Genomic DNA, 13,068 nt, shown 5'->3' with positions numbered 1-13,068 from the left:
TACACACTCAGTCAGCAAAGGATTTCACACACTCAAAGACTGAACTCCAGGCCAATGGTTTTTATATCCAAAGACATAGATGTTTTATTTTTAGAACCAACAGCATAAAAATATACTTTGCTTAGATATGAATACTCTCATGCAGTTACTTTGCAATCCTAAACACACTATAGCATTGAGCTCAATGGGTTTTCAACATAAAAGTACAGGTAATTACTGTATGGATTACTTTTGTAGTTTCAGGACTGGACCCTAAATTCAGTCCTGAGGTCTAAGCTGAAACCAAGCTAGCAAAAACGTTTTAGTTACTGTAGTGAATTTTCATGAATATAACGCTGTTTTAAAAGTTCACACTTAGAAACTTTTCTCAGGAAATCTGGCAATGTTATCCAATGGGAGAAAATTCAGGTTGCAGGTAAAGTATGATGTCGTTACTTTGGTAATCCAGTACTGGTCTCCTAGGGCCAGCACTGGGGTCTCAACTCAAAACAGGTAAGTAATTGCGTTTCAGAACTTCGTACGATTTTTAAAAATATTTCAATAGACACTTTGAAGAAATTTCATAGAAAAGCATACAATGGATTCCTATGGAGAAAATACAGGTTACTGGTAATCCCGGTCAGGATTACTTTAGCGATTCAATACTGGGCTGCAAGGTAGAGTACTGTCTTATCCCCTGATCACAGGTGAATACTTCGGAATTCAGATGATTTTATATGAATATTTTTAGTTTCCAAAACTTCACACAGAAAATTTTCGAGTCAAAATTTGTCAATGTTATCCAATGGCAGGTAAGTGAGTTACCGGTTTCCAGGGGAGTACTTGGCTGGTGAAGTTAAGGTTCTGGGCAGAGACTCAGGGGTCCCCCAGGGTCAGGTGAGTACAGTTAGTTCAGCCCCAGCAGCACAGGGGCTGCCGGGTGCAGAGGTAGTTAGGCCCAATGATATGCAATGAGGGAAAGGGGGCCTTTGGTTGGTGGCTGCTGGCTAGCAGGCCACGTGGCTGTGGGAGCTGGGCTCCTGGTCACTTGCTCAGGGCAAAGGGGGAAGTAGGATAGGACAAAGGTGGCACAGCCAGCGGCACTTGGGCGGCAGGGTGCAGGGTGCTTTTGAGCCGTCGGGCGCTCAATGCTATCCAATGGGAAAGGTCAAAAAGGAACAAAGGTTGCAAGCTCAGGGGCGAGAATCTCCAGGGGCTAGCACCACTTTGAGAGGTAAGTTGGGATGTTGGAGCACAGGTAAGTACCCCAAGGGGAGGCACAGGGGGCTGTAGGGCGCCGGGGTGTCTTTGGATGTCGGAAAAGCTTACCCTCGGCTGGCCGCGGTTGGGGTGACCCTGGTTCTGAGTCTGCAGGCGTCGTCTGATTCGTCGAGGAGGGTCTTCGGGCACTGGACTTCGGGTCCCAGTCGCCGGGGGGGGGACGTCCTCGTGGTCTTGGTTCGGTTGGGCCCGGCTGATGCAGAGGGGGCTGGTCCGGAGCTTTCTGGCTGGCACCGGGTGGGTTGTTGCAGCAGAGCCTCTGTTGATGGGAATTCCAATCTTCGGTAGGGTCAAGGCAGGCAGGTCCTCTGGGTGTCCCAAGGTTGCTGTCCGCGGGAGTCGCCGGGTTTAGGCAGAAGCAGGTTCCAGGACCAACAGGCCGGTAGGGCTGGGGCCAAGTCAGTTGTTGTTGTCCTGTTAGCAGCTGCGCGGCGGGTCTTCTTCCTCTTGATCTTCTTTCTTCTTTTTGGTATCGGAATCGGAGGAAGGGAGGTTCAGGGAGCCCCTAAATACTGAATTTAGAGGCGTTTCAGGTATGGCTAGGGCAGGGACTAATGGGTCCCTGTCCTGGGGTGGGTACACCCCCTAGCCAGCTCCTCTCCTGTGGGAGGGGGCAGGGACCTGGCTGGGATTGGGCAGAGCTCCCAATCAAGATGGTCGTGCTTCACCTCGCCTCCCTCACCCGAGGGGTGGGGTTGGCACAGTCTGGCACACCCCCCTTCCTGACGCAGGTTTCCCCGCCAGTCTTCCCGCCCGAGTGGGGGTCAGGACTGGTGGGGGGTGGTTGCTGGGTACAGAAAATGGTCTGGGGAAGCTCACAGAGGCGGCATGCCTTTGAAGCTTCCCCCTGTCCATCCTGGGGGAGGTGACCTAGCACCTCGCGCAGGATGTGCATTGTTGCAGGCCTAGGAGAGCGGGGGTTCTCCTACCCAGGGGTCCAGTAACATGTCTGCTGTGTGGCAGCCTATGCAGCCACTCAGCCCAGACGTGGATTGAAGGTTAGGTTTTCAGAGGGCATCTCTAAGATGCCCTCTGGTGCCTTTTACATTAAATCTCACACTGGCATCAGTGCGGGTTTAATGTGCTGAGCAGTTTGGTACCAAACTTGTCAGTCTTCAGTGTAGCAATTATGGTGCTGTGGAGTTCATAGTGACAACCTCCCAGCACCATATACTCCTAATGGAATCACTGCACTTACAGTGCCCAGGAATGGCCCTGGGTACTGTAGGGGCACAGCACCCATGCACCTGTGCCCACACCTCTGGCATAGGGCACCCAGCTAGAGGGGTGACTGAAGTATGCCAGGGCAGTGGGTTCTGTAGGCATGGCACACAAGAATGGGTGCCATGTCGACTCTTGTTTTAGTTCTGTACTTAGGCACTCAGCCTGCAAAGGCAGTGTGTGTTTGCCAGGATACAGGGCCCCTGAAGGTGGCACAATAAGTGCTGCAGCCCTCAGGGGTCTTCTCTGGTCACCATGCCCTGGGTATCTAGGGTACCATTTACTAGGGGCTGACAGGTGGCCAGAGATGCCAATTGGGTCTCTTTTTTTCAGCACAGTTTTAGGGATCACAGGCCCTGGGTGCCTGGTTGGCAGGAACCCAGGTCACACTCAGTCAAAGCACATCAGCAGTTCAGAAAAAAGTGGGGGCATACCAATGCAAGAAAGATGGTACTTTATCACAAGGACTATTGACTTTGTCAAGGTTTGTAAATTGAATAAGATAAATAAGCAACAACTATGACTTTGTTGTATATGAAATTGAAAATGCTGTCGTTCTTGTAGGCAAGGTTGCGGTGAATGGCTAGAGGTGCCGGCTTTTAAGCTGAGAAAACAGGTTCAAGTTTGATGTCGGCTCAACAGCCAGTGAGTCAAAAAAATGAATATGTCTTTTTGTAATGTAACTGGTGTGCATGTAATCCGCTCCAATTCCTTCAGCTGAGTTTGTACTATACAAAAATGAAAAACACAAGTCTCTTTAAAGTTACATCAAAAGCAGTGAAGGGTGGTACTACTGTATAGTTAAAGGTTTTTTTTCTCATCCTGAGGGTGAGAGCAAAAAAGGAGAGGGTACCCTCTCAGCATCTGCTTGTAAGAACTACCAGTGCTCAGCACAGACAGGACCCGGCACACTTCAAGCTCTAATGTTGCTCCAACTAGAAATCGGGGCCGTACATTAAAGTGTGTACTCAAGGCAAGTGACTTGCTCCTTAGGTCTCCAATGCAATTGTTATCAGGACGAGGGAGGAGGGGAAAGCCCAATATTGTTTAAAAACGATCCCTTTTAATAAATGCCTTTAATTGCAGCGATATAATTAGATTTACTACGGAGAATCGCTTCTGCATGTTAAAGAAGTACACTTTTTTAATTTTTGAGGAAAGTTTGTCAATTTCTACAAGATGTTTGTTGTATGTTTTACATGATAAACATTTCCAGGTTTCGGCTCGTACATGCTTTCGTAGAGCCTAGCCAGGTTCTGCACTCCCTTTAATTTGTATGCTCGCCCACGTCTACATGTTTTTAGGTCTCGTATAGGCAGCGCGCATGCGCTGTATCTCCGAGACATCTAGTAATCTATATGTGTGGTGAACCTCCGCCTATTGCTTGGTAATTTCTCACCGCTTGCCATTAGTCAACTTTGGCATTTTCGTTGTTAGCGGGCTTATTTTTGGCTCATCATCCGATAGGTAACTTCTGGTTATTCCGGAAGCAGCACCGCCTAACTACAGTATCGTTACGCTTACCCAGCGTAATTGTCTTTTTCAAAAATAGTGCACATTAACATGCGCGCGCTACCTTACATTATACGCAAGCGCAAAGAAGAGACTTTAACATATTTACATACAGCTCTTTGCCCGTTTCAGGAGTGCTGCACTTTATCTACTTGTTTGATCTTTGAACTGCTCGTGTTTTTTTGCAGCTCAGCAGGTTCTACTGATACCCTGTCGCTCTTTGCTGTACTCCAGTGAAAGTAATGTGATCTTCACTTTCACCCTTTTGCTGCTCAACTATGCCTATTGCAGTTCCTTTTCTCTTGTCCAGCCTGCTCTACTCCAGTTTTGCTTTGTGTAATGGTGCCTGTGCATCTTCTTTTTAAAATGTGTGACTTGCAATGGCACTGTGTGTTTAAAAAAAAAAATGCTAATATATATATTTATTTATTTCTGCAGCGCGGGGCGCTTTGAGAATAGCGTCCGAGCACCTTGCTTTGTTTTGGCTTTTAATACGTGCACACTAGGATCCAGCTCTATCCGGGTCAGCCGACACTGCCTCACAGCCCCCCTCCATGCTGAATCCACAACAAGAGGGGATGAGGCACAGTATGGGGCACGCGTGGCTCTGAGCAAGGACCCCCTAAAACAGTATTCACCGGTTGGAGGCTCCTGGAGACAATGGTGCACTAGTAAAGGGACAATAATTGCAAACCTAGCGAAACCCAATGAAGAGCCGGAGGGCTAGCCATACAAGGTTGTGGGAAAGTACATCAGGTTAGTAGTATGATGGTATTTAGTGTGAACTGCAGTTAATTCCGTGTACGGTATATCTTGTTTTTCTTCTTTGCTTTCTGTTTCCGCCCACTGCTTGCTTGCCCCTTCAGGCAAAAGTCAAACAGTTTAATCAGCATTTGTAATGAAATCAAGAGATTTTTATGCTAACAAAGTATACTATCGGACTATACCTTGTGTATACTTGCTAGCTGATTGGCTGGAGCGGAGTGGCACTGACTCTAGCTCCACGCAGAGCACTCTGTTGCTGTACCATGTTCCGATTACTGATTCCCGCAGCCGCCCCCTACTCAGTGCTCTCCACCCTCTTCCCATCTTGTTTGGCCGCTCCACCGTGGATGTAGTCATTTCCGAATCGGATGAGTGCATGAGGGTGCCCTTAATGTAACTGCAGGGGCTTCAAATCCCCTGCCTGCAAGAGACTGGTGATCTTGGTAAGCTGAGTCCCCTTTGCCAGGAGAGAGAGGTTTTAATGGGTGATTGAATTGAATCCGAATACTCATAGGAAAATGCTGTCACATGGCTTTTTCTTGCACTTCCTGGTATTGATACATGGTAATGGGGATAGTGGCGTCACCCTTTTCTACACTCAGCAAACAGGGTGATGTCCTCTTTGGAGCGGTGTGCTCACAAGTGGACCAATTACGCCACTCACTACCCCTTGAGCAATTAAATATTAATGGGTAAATACTTGCAAAGGCCACTTGCCGATAAGGCTAGATTGCCCCACATAAACTGAAGGTGATGGCCATATTCGCAAAGGACATTGTCTCCATGACTTATTTTAAAAACGTGCACCCACTCAGATCCTAGATTGTGGAAGGCCCCTTGGGCATAGATTTGGAATTGAAGGAGAGATGCATGGCCCTGGGTCACAGACAGCGCAGATGTCAATGCTAGGGTACATCATGGCGAGGGTCACGGAGTGCGGCGGAGGGCTCAATCTACTGTACTGTCGCATGCAACTCAGACGCCTCTTTCCACGTCTCTTCTATCTCCCTCTCTTTTTCTCTCCCTTCTAACTCTTCCTCTCTATGTGTCCATATTGCGCTCTCTCCACTGCTTTCTTTTTATACCTCTCTCCCATTACTGTCACACAGTCACTTTCTCTCACCCCCTCTTTCTTTCGATGTCACTCTCTCACACACCACTCCTCCTTCCTTTTGTCCCTCCAACACTGTTATCACTTACATACCACCAGCCACCTATCACTTCTCTCTTTCTGCTTCTACTTCCCATCTCTTGTTGAGGTTTTCGGGGCTGGATTATTAAGCGTCACATGGAGTTAACACAAAACTGACAAGGTATCAGTGTGTGGATCACACACAGGACAAAAAAGCATTTGCAATGCACTAGGTCTCACATTTATGCGAGTTTGAGCTATTGGAATTGTAAATGACAATAATGCCTTTTATTTATGTTTCGGTTTTTAAAACATAAATTAAACACATTGTCATTTACAATGCCAATAATTTAAAACACGCGTAAATGCGAGACCTAGTGCATTGCAAATGCTTGTTTTTTGGGGGGCAGATTTATATAGAACGAACTCGACCCGAAGGTATTGGAGGGCTGTTATATGAGCACCAGTTACGTTACACAAGGACACAATTCAATTTTGGTAGGCATGGGGAGATTAAGTGAGGAGCTCGTTGTCGAGAAAGGCGTGAAGAACCAGCAGTGAAATCATCTTTCCAAATTGTACAGCCTCCCCTGTATTTCCCACTTCCTGTGAAATAAAAATATGTTTTTAACCATACATGCCAACATTTTATGACGGGGAAGTGGGGGATATAAAATAAAAAATCGGGAGAATGAAAATTCCCCATTGACTTCTATTGTAGAAAATGTAATACCAGGCGGGAGACAGCTAATATAAAGCCATTTTTGGCTTGAAAAATCGGTACTTCCGTCTGAATCCGGTCTATTAGCATGTATGTTTTAACTCACAAGATAAACATCCCACCTTTCTCCCATTTAGTCTACCTTCCATACACCAATATATAACCAAGGTTTGACGAAGTTTCGACATGGTTTGATTATTTCAAGTGCAGTGTTAGCTACTTTCCAGGGGCTTTCTTTGCCAACCGCCACACCCCTAAAGGCTTCCGGGCGGCTGAGGCGGTGTCTTCCGGGGTGATGTGAGTTCTCACATCCGTTGAGCCGAGCTGCATTTCCTCCTGACGGTCCTTCCTTTTTTAACCAATTGCAGGATTTATAGGGCGGTACTATCACATAGGACCGCCCTCTCCTCTGTCACTCAGCATACATTCTGCCTCTTATTGCTCCTGCTGTAGTGTTCGTACTAATTACAATTTCGAATCTAACGTGACATAAAGGCTATTTATTTGGATTTATAAAATCCTCAGTCGGGGGTCAGGAGGTGAGTTCCATTTCCCGGTATCTCCTGTTAGATTCGGGAGTTTTGTTTGTTTTACTCAATATATCATTCATCCGAAATTGCTGTAAAGTGCCTGAGTTTTTTATTCGAGCTTCGTTACCCGTATAATCAATTTGAAATGCCTTAGAGACACAGTTCATGTAGAAACTGTTATTACTGTACGATAATTGTTTTCTTTTCTAGCATTGTCTGGTATCAGCCCTTTAGGGTGGATGTAAAAGCTTTGTGAGTGTCTTAAAATGAAAGATAGAGATACTATTGTGTCCAGCCGAGAGCCGTGCGCTGCATAGTCAAGGGTGCACCTTTATGCATGTAACTTTGAATCCTTTGCCTCACATAATATGATACATGGTCAATAATTGTTTGCCACTGTGAGTTTTTTGCTATCGTATCCAGACATATCCAGGACTGGACAGGCATTTTATTTCACTGGGCATTTTCGCTGTGGGCTGGTCGGAGCCCTTGGAGGCCGTTTTGGAAAGCCAGTGCTGCTCATTGTACCTTTGTCACTCCCCCAGCTGCCCGAGGGTATTGCAGAAGGCACAGGGAGGCTTCAGGGAAGAGAGTGAGAAAGGAGAGACAAAGCAATAGGCAGACGAGCAAGAGGAGAGAGAGGGAAAAAGGCAGGAAAAGAGGGAGCGGCTCTGGTTTGAGCATTTTTTGCCAGGGCTGCTTTTGGTTCTACAGTCTGGCCCTGGATGTATCACACAGCAACAAAATATGCCAGAAATAATCCAGACCTATTAGCTTTGCTTGTGCTTGTTAGCAATAACAGATACATGAATAACATAAAATGATAATGCTCCCAATTAATAGAACGGAAAATGTTTCAAATCTGTAATTATGACTCTGGATTAAGCATCGCTAATGTCTGTGGAATAGCTAGTTGTTTCTGGAGAGTTCCAATCACAATTGTTCTCCCTTTCACACCACTTTCCCCTGCATTCTTTCACTCTGTTAGACACACCTTTTTCCTCCCATATCTTTCTAAAACCTCCATCTGCTTGGCTCATACATCATGTAATTGCTTCTTGTTACTGTTTTTTATCCTGTCCTACTGAACATACTTCCTTCGGCCACCTCCCTTGCACCATTCCCTCTCACATACACACATTCTTTTTGTCTCCTCATCTAAAAGCATAGCGTTTTCTTTCCTTTTGTTGGGAGGTAAAAGTTCTCTGCATGCCAAGAGACCTGTAACCCTGCTTTGAGTGCCCAACCGTACTGTTTTCTGGATCCCTAATGGTGATTTTTTTGCCTTAGGTAAACACGGATCATTTGTGTGAACCATGACCTAAGCCTGCCTCACTGATTGGAGTCGTTTGGACCAGGAGGGGTGCCCAAAGCACCACCCTCATAGTGGTTGAAGGCTACGCCTTCACCAGGAGTTAAGCAGCACAAGCGCGGTGGTGGTAGCATACCATGTAGTGATGAGTAGTAGTGAACAGGACCGCTTTACCCTGTGTGAGGCTTACAGGCTCGCTCACCTCTTTTAAAAGTTCCCCTGCTGTGTGCTTTACTCACTCTTGGCCTGCATCAGGTACACCTGGAGAGCTGTGCAGTGCAGTAGTATTGACTCTGTGCTGGATGTGTGTGTGCCTGAGAAGGTTATAGTACAGATATAGATCAGTACTGTGCAGTTTATATGTGTTTTTAGGGCATGTCTTGTATGTTTTTTTGCAAGGAATACGTTGCATGAGAGATGTAGTGATATGCAGTGCATGCACAATAAAAGCATATGCTGGGGGTATGAGTGCTTGAATGAAGAACAATACATGGATGGTGAAGTGTTGTGTAGCACACACATGGTGAGGGTGTTTGCTGGCAGTGTGTGTGTGTTACAGATAGTACACCCTGCTACAGCATAGAAACGTTTCAGTCCTGAATAGAGCATACAGCCTGAATGTGGGTCGTGAATGTATGCACACTTGTGGTGGTACAATGCATGAATATAACAGTAATGGACAGTAAGAGTGCTGTAAATGTACACTGAGGAAGGATGCCTAAAATGGTATATTCCATGGAGGACCATAGGTTCCATTTTAGGAATCCCAGGCATGCCTGGGGAAGACATGAGGATGAGAAGAATTTTCCCTGACAAATGTGTGTATCGCTGCATTTCTGTTAGCTGGGTGGGATGCCCTGGAGGAAAGGAAGAAGAGACCCTCCCTTTACACTTCAAAAAGGTTGCTCTTTGGTTCAGTGATAGATCATAAGGAAGAAGTCTGGACACATCTCAGGAAAGGAGATAGGCTGATAAGGGAATCAAATAGAGTAGGGCTGGGAGTCTGGGATTAACCTTTTGATGCATTATCACTGTGGCTGATAGACACGTGTGAAGAACTCTGGTCATGTCCATACAATGGGTTGTGGGTCAATCAGCTTTAGACTCTTGCTTGCTGTGACAGATATCCTTTCAGGAGTAATGAAGAAAAGGAGAAATGTACAGTTTATAAAGAAGCTGAACCTCAACATAAAACTTTAAAAGACTAGGATCCTAAATCACTTGTGGTGTATGGAAAAGGACTATAGTAAGGGGTTGGCGCAATCCCAAAATGTGCCAAGTACCCAGACAGGCTGTGTGAGGAGGGTAAGGTCTGCAAGACTTCTGCCTGTGACCAGGACTGGGGACAAATGGCTGCTTGTCTCCCTGCTGGGTGAGGGAACTTCACCCAGGAAACCAAGATCACCTTCCCTGGAGCCCCACCGTCTGCCTACTTGCCAAGACCAGTGTGCTCTGTGGGAAAGAGGAGAGTGTTGCAGGGAGCGAGGTCCAGTGGGTAGCCCTCCTGTGAGGACTCCTATGTAAGGTGCGAGAATTCGGCTGTGCACCGATCGAGCTGTAGCCCTTGTACAGAAGTTTCAGCTCAGTACCCCCCTATGCCAGGAGAGGACCTCCGTGGACTAAGCCAGGAGCTGAGTGCTATGCATGACCGGACAAGCCCGTCCTGCTAGGCCTTCCTCATTAAGTTGGGATAGTGCTGCTCCATGTCTTGCTCCGAAGCATCTGTTTGAACGATAAAGTCCTGGGAGAAGTCTCGATCCTTGAGTACAGGAGCTGTGCACATGGCCTGGTTAAGGGAGTCAAATGCAGTTTGGTATGCCTTTGTCCAAATCACATTTCTTGGCTGCTTCTTCAAAGTCCACTCTGTCAGGGGGACAACAATGGTGCCATATCCCTTGACAATGGACTTGAGGCCCAAACATGCTCTGATCTCAGTCTGGGTGTTGTGGGGCAGCCAGGCCATGATGGTTTCTATCTTGGGCTGAAGGGGTTGCACTTTCCCCTTGCCCACCATGTGTCCCAAGTGCACCACTCCTTCAGAAAGCAACTGAAAACCTGGCTATTCGATAAGTAATGCATCCACCCTCCCCAAGCGCCTTGAGACCCTCTGGGTGAGTAGTGCGCTATACAAATTCCTGAACTTGAAATTGAACTACCCTATCTGGCACTCGATCAGCTCACCATCCCGGGGTTGGGGTGAGCATCGTTCTTAGTTACTGAATTTTGCCCTCTATAATCTAACCAGAACCTCCATTCAGGTGCTCTGCAAGGTGGGGCAGCTTTTGGTACCAGAACCACAGGACTGGACCATGGGCTACTGGATGGTTATATCACCCCCATCTCCAGCATCATGGACACTTCAGCCTTGATGCTGGACTTCACCTTATCTGATAACCTGTAAGACTTATTCTTAACGAGGAGCATGTCCCAAGTGTTCACATAAAAGGTTCAAAGGTAGGTAGTCCCAGAGTATTGCCCCAGCACTTGGTTGCAGTCTCTCTGTTGTTGAGGAGTTAGTGGGGGGAAAGGATTACTCCCTCCACTGAGGCATCTTTCTCCTTAGAGTCAAAGAGGTCAGGCAGAGGTTCACTCTTCTCTTACTCCTCACCATCTGCCACCATCAGCATGGTGATCTCAGACCTCTCAAAGTGGGGTTTCAGGCGATTTACATATAGCACCATGTGGGGTTGCCTAGGGGTCTTGAGGTCCACCAGATAGATGGCCGTACCCTTTCTTTGAATCACCTCATAGGGCTCATTCCAGCGATCCTGGAGGGCCTTGGGTTCTACCGTCTCCATCAACCACACTTTCTGACCAGGTTGAAACTCGACAGTGGTAGAATTTTTGCCATACCACTCCTTCATGACTTACTGGCTGGCTTCAAGGTTACTAGAAGCTTTCTTCCATAACTTAGCCATCTGGCTTCTGAAGGCCAGCATGTTGCCCACTACATCCTGGGGTACCTTCCTGGGAACTTGCTCCTACCCTTCTTTCACCAGACTCAGAGGTCCTCTTCCTGGGTGCCCATACAACAGCTCGAAGGGGCTCAAACCCATTCCTCTCTGTGGCACCTCTCTGGAAGAAAGCAACAGGCATGGTAAGAGGATATCCCATTTTTTCCCCAGGACCTCTGGCAGGCTTCCAATCATGTCCTTCAGGGTCCTGTTGAACCTCTCAACAAACCCATTGGTTTGTGGGCGGTACGGGTGGAGAACTTGTAAGTTACCCGCCATTCCTTCCACATTGACTGCATATAATCAGAGATGAAGTTTGTGCTACTGTCAGATACTGCTTCCTTGGGGAAACCCACTTGGGTAAAAATCTCCATCGTGGCGGTTGCCATTGGGGGTGCAGTAGTAGTCCTCGGATGGATTGTGGAGTGGTGTGGCTCACTGTTTCTACAAAACACTGGTTAGAGGAGGCAGACCCGTAAGTTGAGAACGGCCCGGGACCAGGGTTCAATACCCGACGTGGCAGGGTCTTGGACAAGGGTCAAAACGGACTCGATAATTCTCGCCTCGGTGCCTACTCTAACCAGGGAACACACTCGGCAACTCTGGGCATTAAGCTTGCCTCATCTATACAACGGCCCCCCACAGACGGGGATGCCTGGTTTCACCTTGGAGATACCCAGAAAGGGACCATCTCACAGGGAAAACCAGGACGGGTTCCCCAGCGGTCTTCAGCGCCAGGATACTCCATGGAGTCGCATTGCGCTTTACAAGTACACCCACATTTACATTTACATTGCCCCTGGGTAACTAGTGGCATAATCCACCAGAACCAAGATAAACTTGATACATTCTGGGGATCCATAGGCCCTACAATGTCAATGCCCACCTTCTCAAAGGGGGTGCTAATGACAGGTAAGGGATTTGAGGGAGGCATTCAGCCTCTTCCCTGTCTTCCCACTGACCTGGTAGGTAATGCAAGTCCTACAGTACGAATCTGAGGAAGTCTTGATCCTAGGCCAATAGAAGTGGGTGACAAACCTTGCAAAGGTCTTGTCTTGGCCTAGGTGTCCTGCGGGGGAATTTCAATGACCTGCTCCAGTAAGAAGGCCCTGTACCATTGGGGGATCACCAGGCCTCTTGATGTCCCATGCCCAGAAGCCTTAGGCTCCCCGTACAGGAGGTTGTTCTCCCAGTAAATGTGGTGACTACCAGAGGCGTCACCTGCTTCTTGGGCTGCAGCCTGTTCCCTCATGCCCTCAAAGGTTGGGCACTACCTTTGCGCCCTATTGAACTTCACCCTGGTGTGTCTACCTTCCATGTGCTTTCCAGCAAGCTCAGGCAGGTCACCAGGAGAAGCAATGTCCTCCTCAGTGGACTCTAGGGCGGCCCCCATCTAACTGGAGGTACATTCAGGGACAGGTTTGCCACGCCCTCTGCCTCTCCCCTTCTTAGCAGCTTACTGGAACATTGTCCCAGGCTCCAGGTCTTCTTGACTCCCTTCCCAAGCAGCCATGGACCTTGTTGTTGCACAGATCCACTCAGGTAACCCCAGCATCTCCACATGAGTCTTAAGTTCCACTTCCTTCCAGGTAGTGTGCTCAAGGTCATTACCCAACAATCAGTCCTCTGGCATGGCAGGGCTCACTGTAACTTTCAGAAGC

The 13,068-nt window shown here is 47.6% G+C and overlaps 1 protein-coding gene across 1 annotated transcript in view; it reads left to right on the top strand.

The window, feature by feature from the left end:
• The first annotated feature begins 7,018 nt into the window (after positions 1-7,018).
• Positions 7,019-13,068, top strand: part of BIVM (basic, immunoglobulin-like variable motif containing) — a 219,415-nt gene continuing 213,365 nt past the window's right edge. The window contains exon 1 of the mRNA XM_086933329.1: positions 7,019-7,150. The gene's annotated coding sequence lies outside the window, so the exon portion shown is untranslated. The remainder of the gene's footprint in view (positions 7,151-13,068) is intronic.

This window comes from Lissotriton vulgaris, chromosome 8 (assembly GCF_964263255.1).
Source record: "Lissotriton vulgaris chromosome 8, aLisVul1.2, whole genome shotgun sequence".
In the NCBI taxonomy this organism is placed as follows: domain Eukaryota; kingdom Metazoa; phylum Chordata; class Amphibia; order Caudata; family Salamandridae; genus Lissotriton; species Lissotriton vulgaris.
The sequence above is the reverse complement of the archived record's forward strand: the minus strand, read 5'-3'. Positions and strand labels throughout refer to the sequence as shown.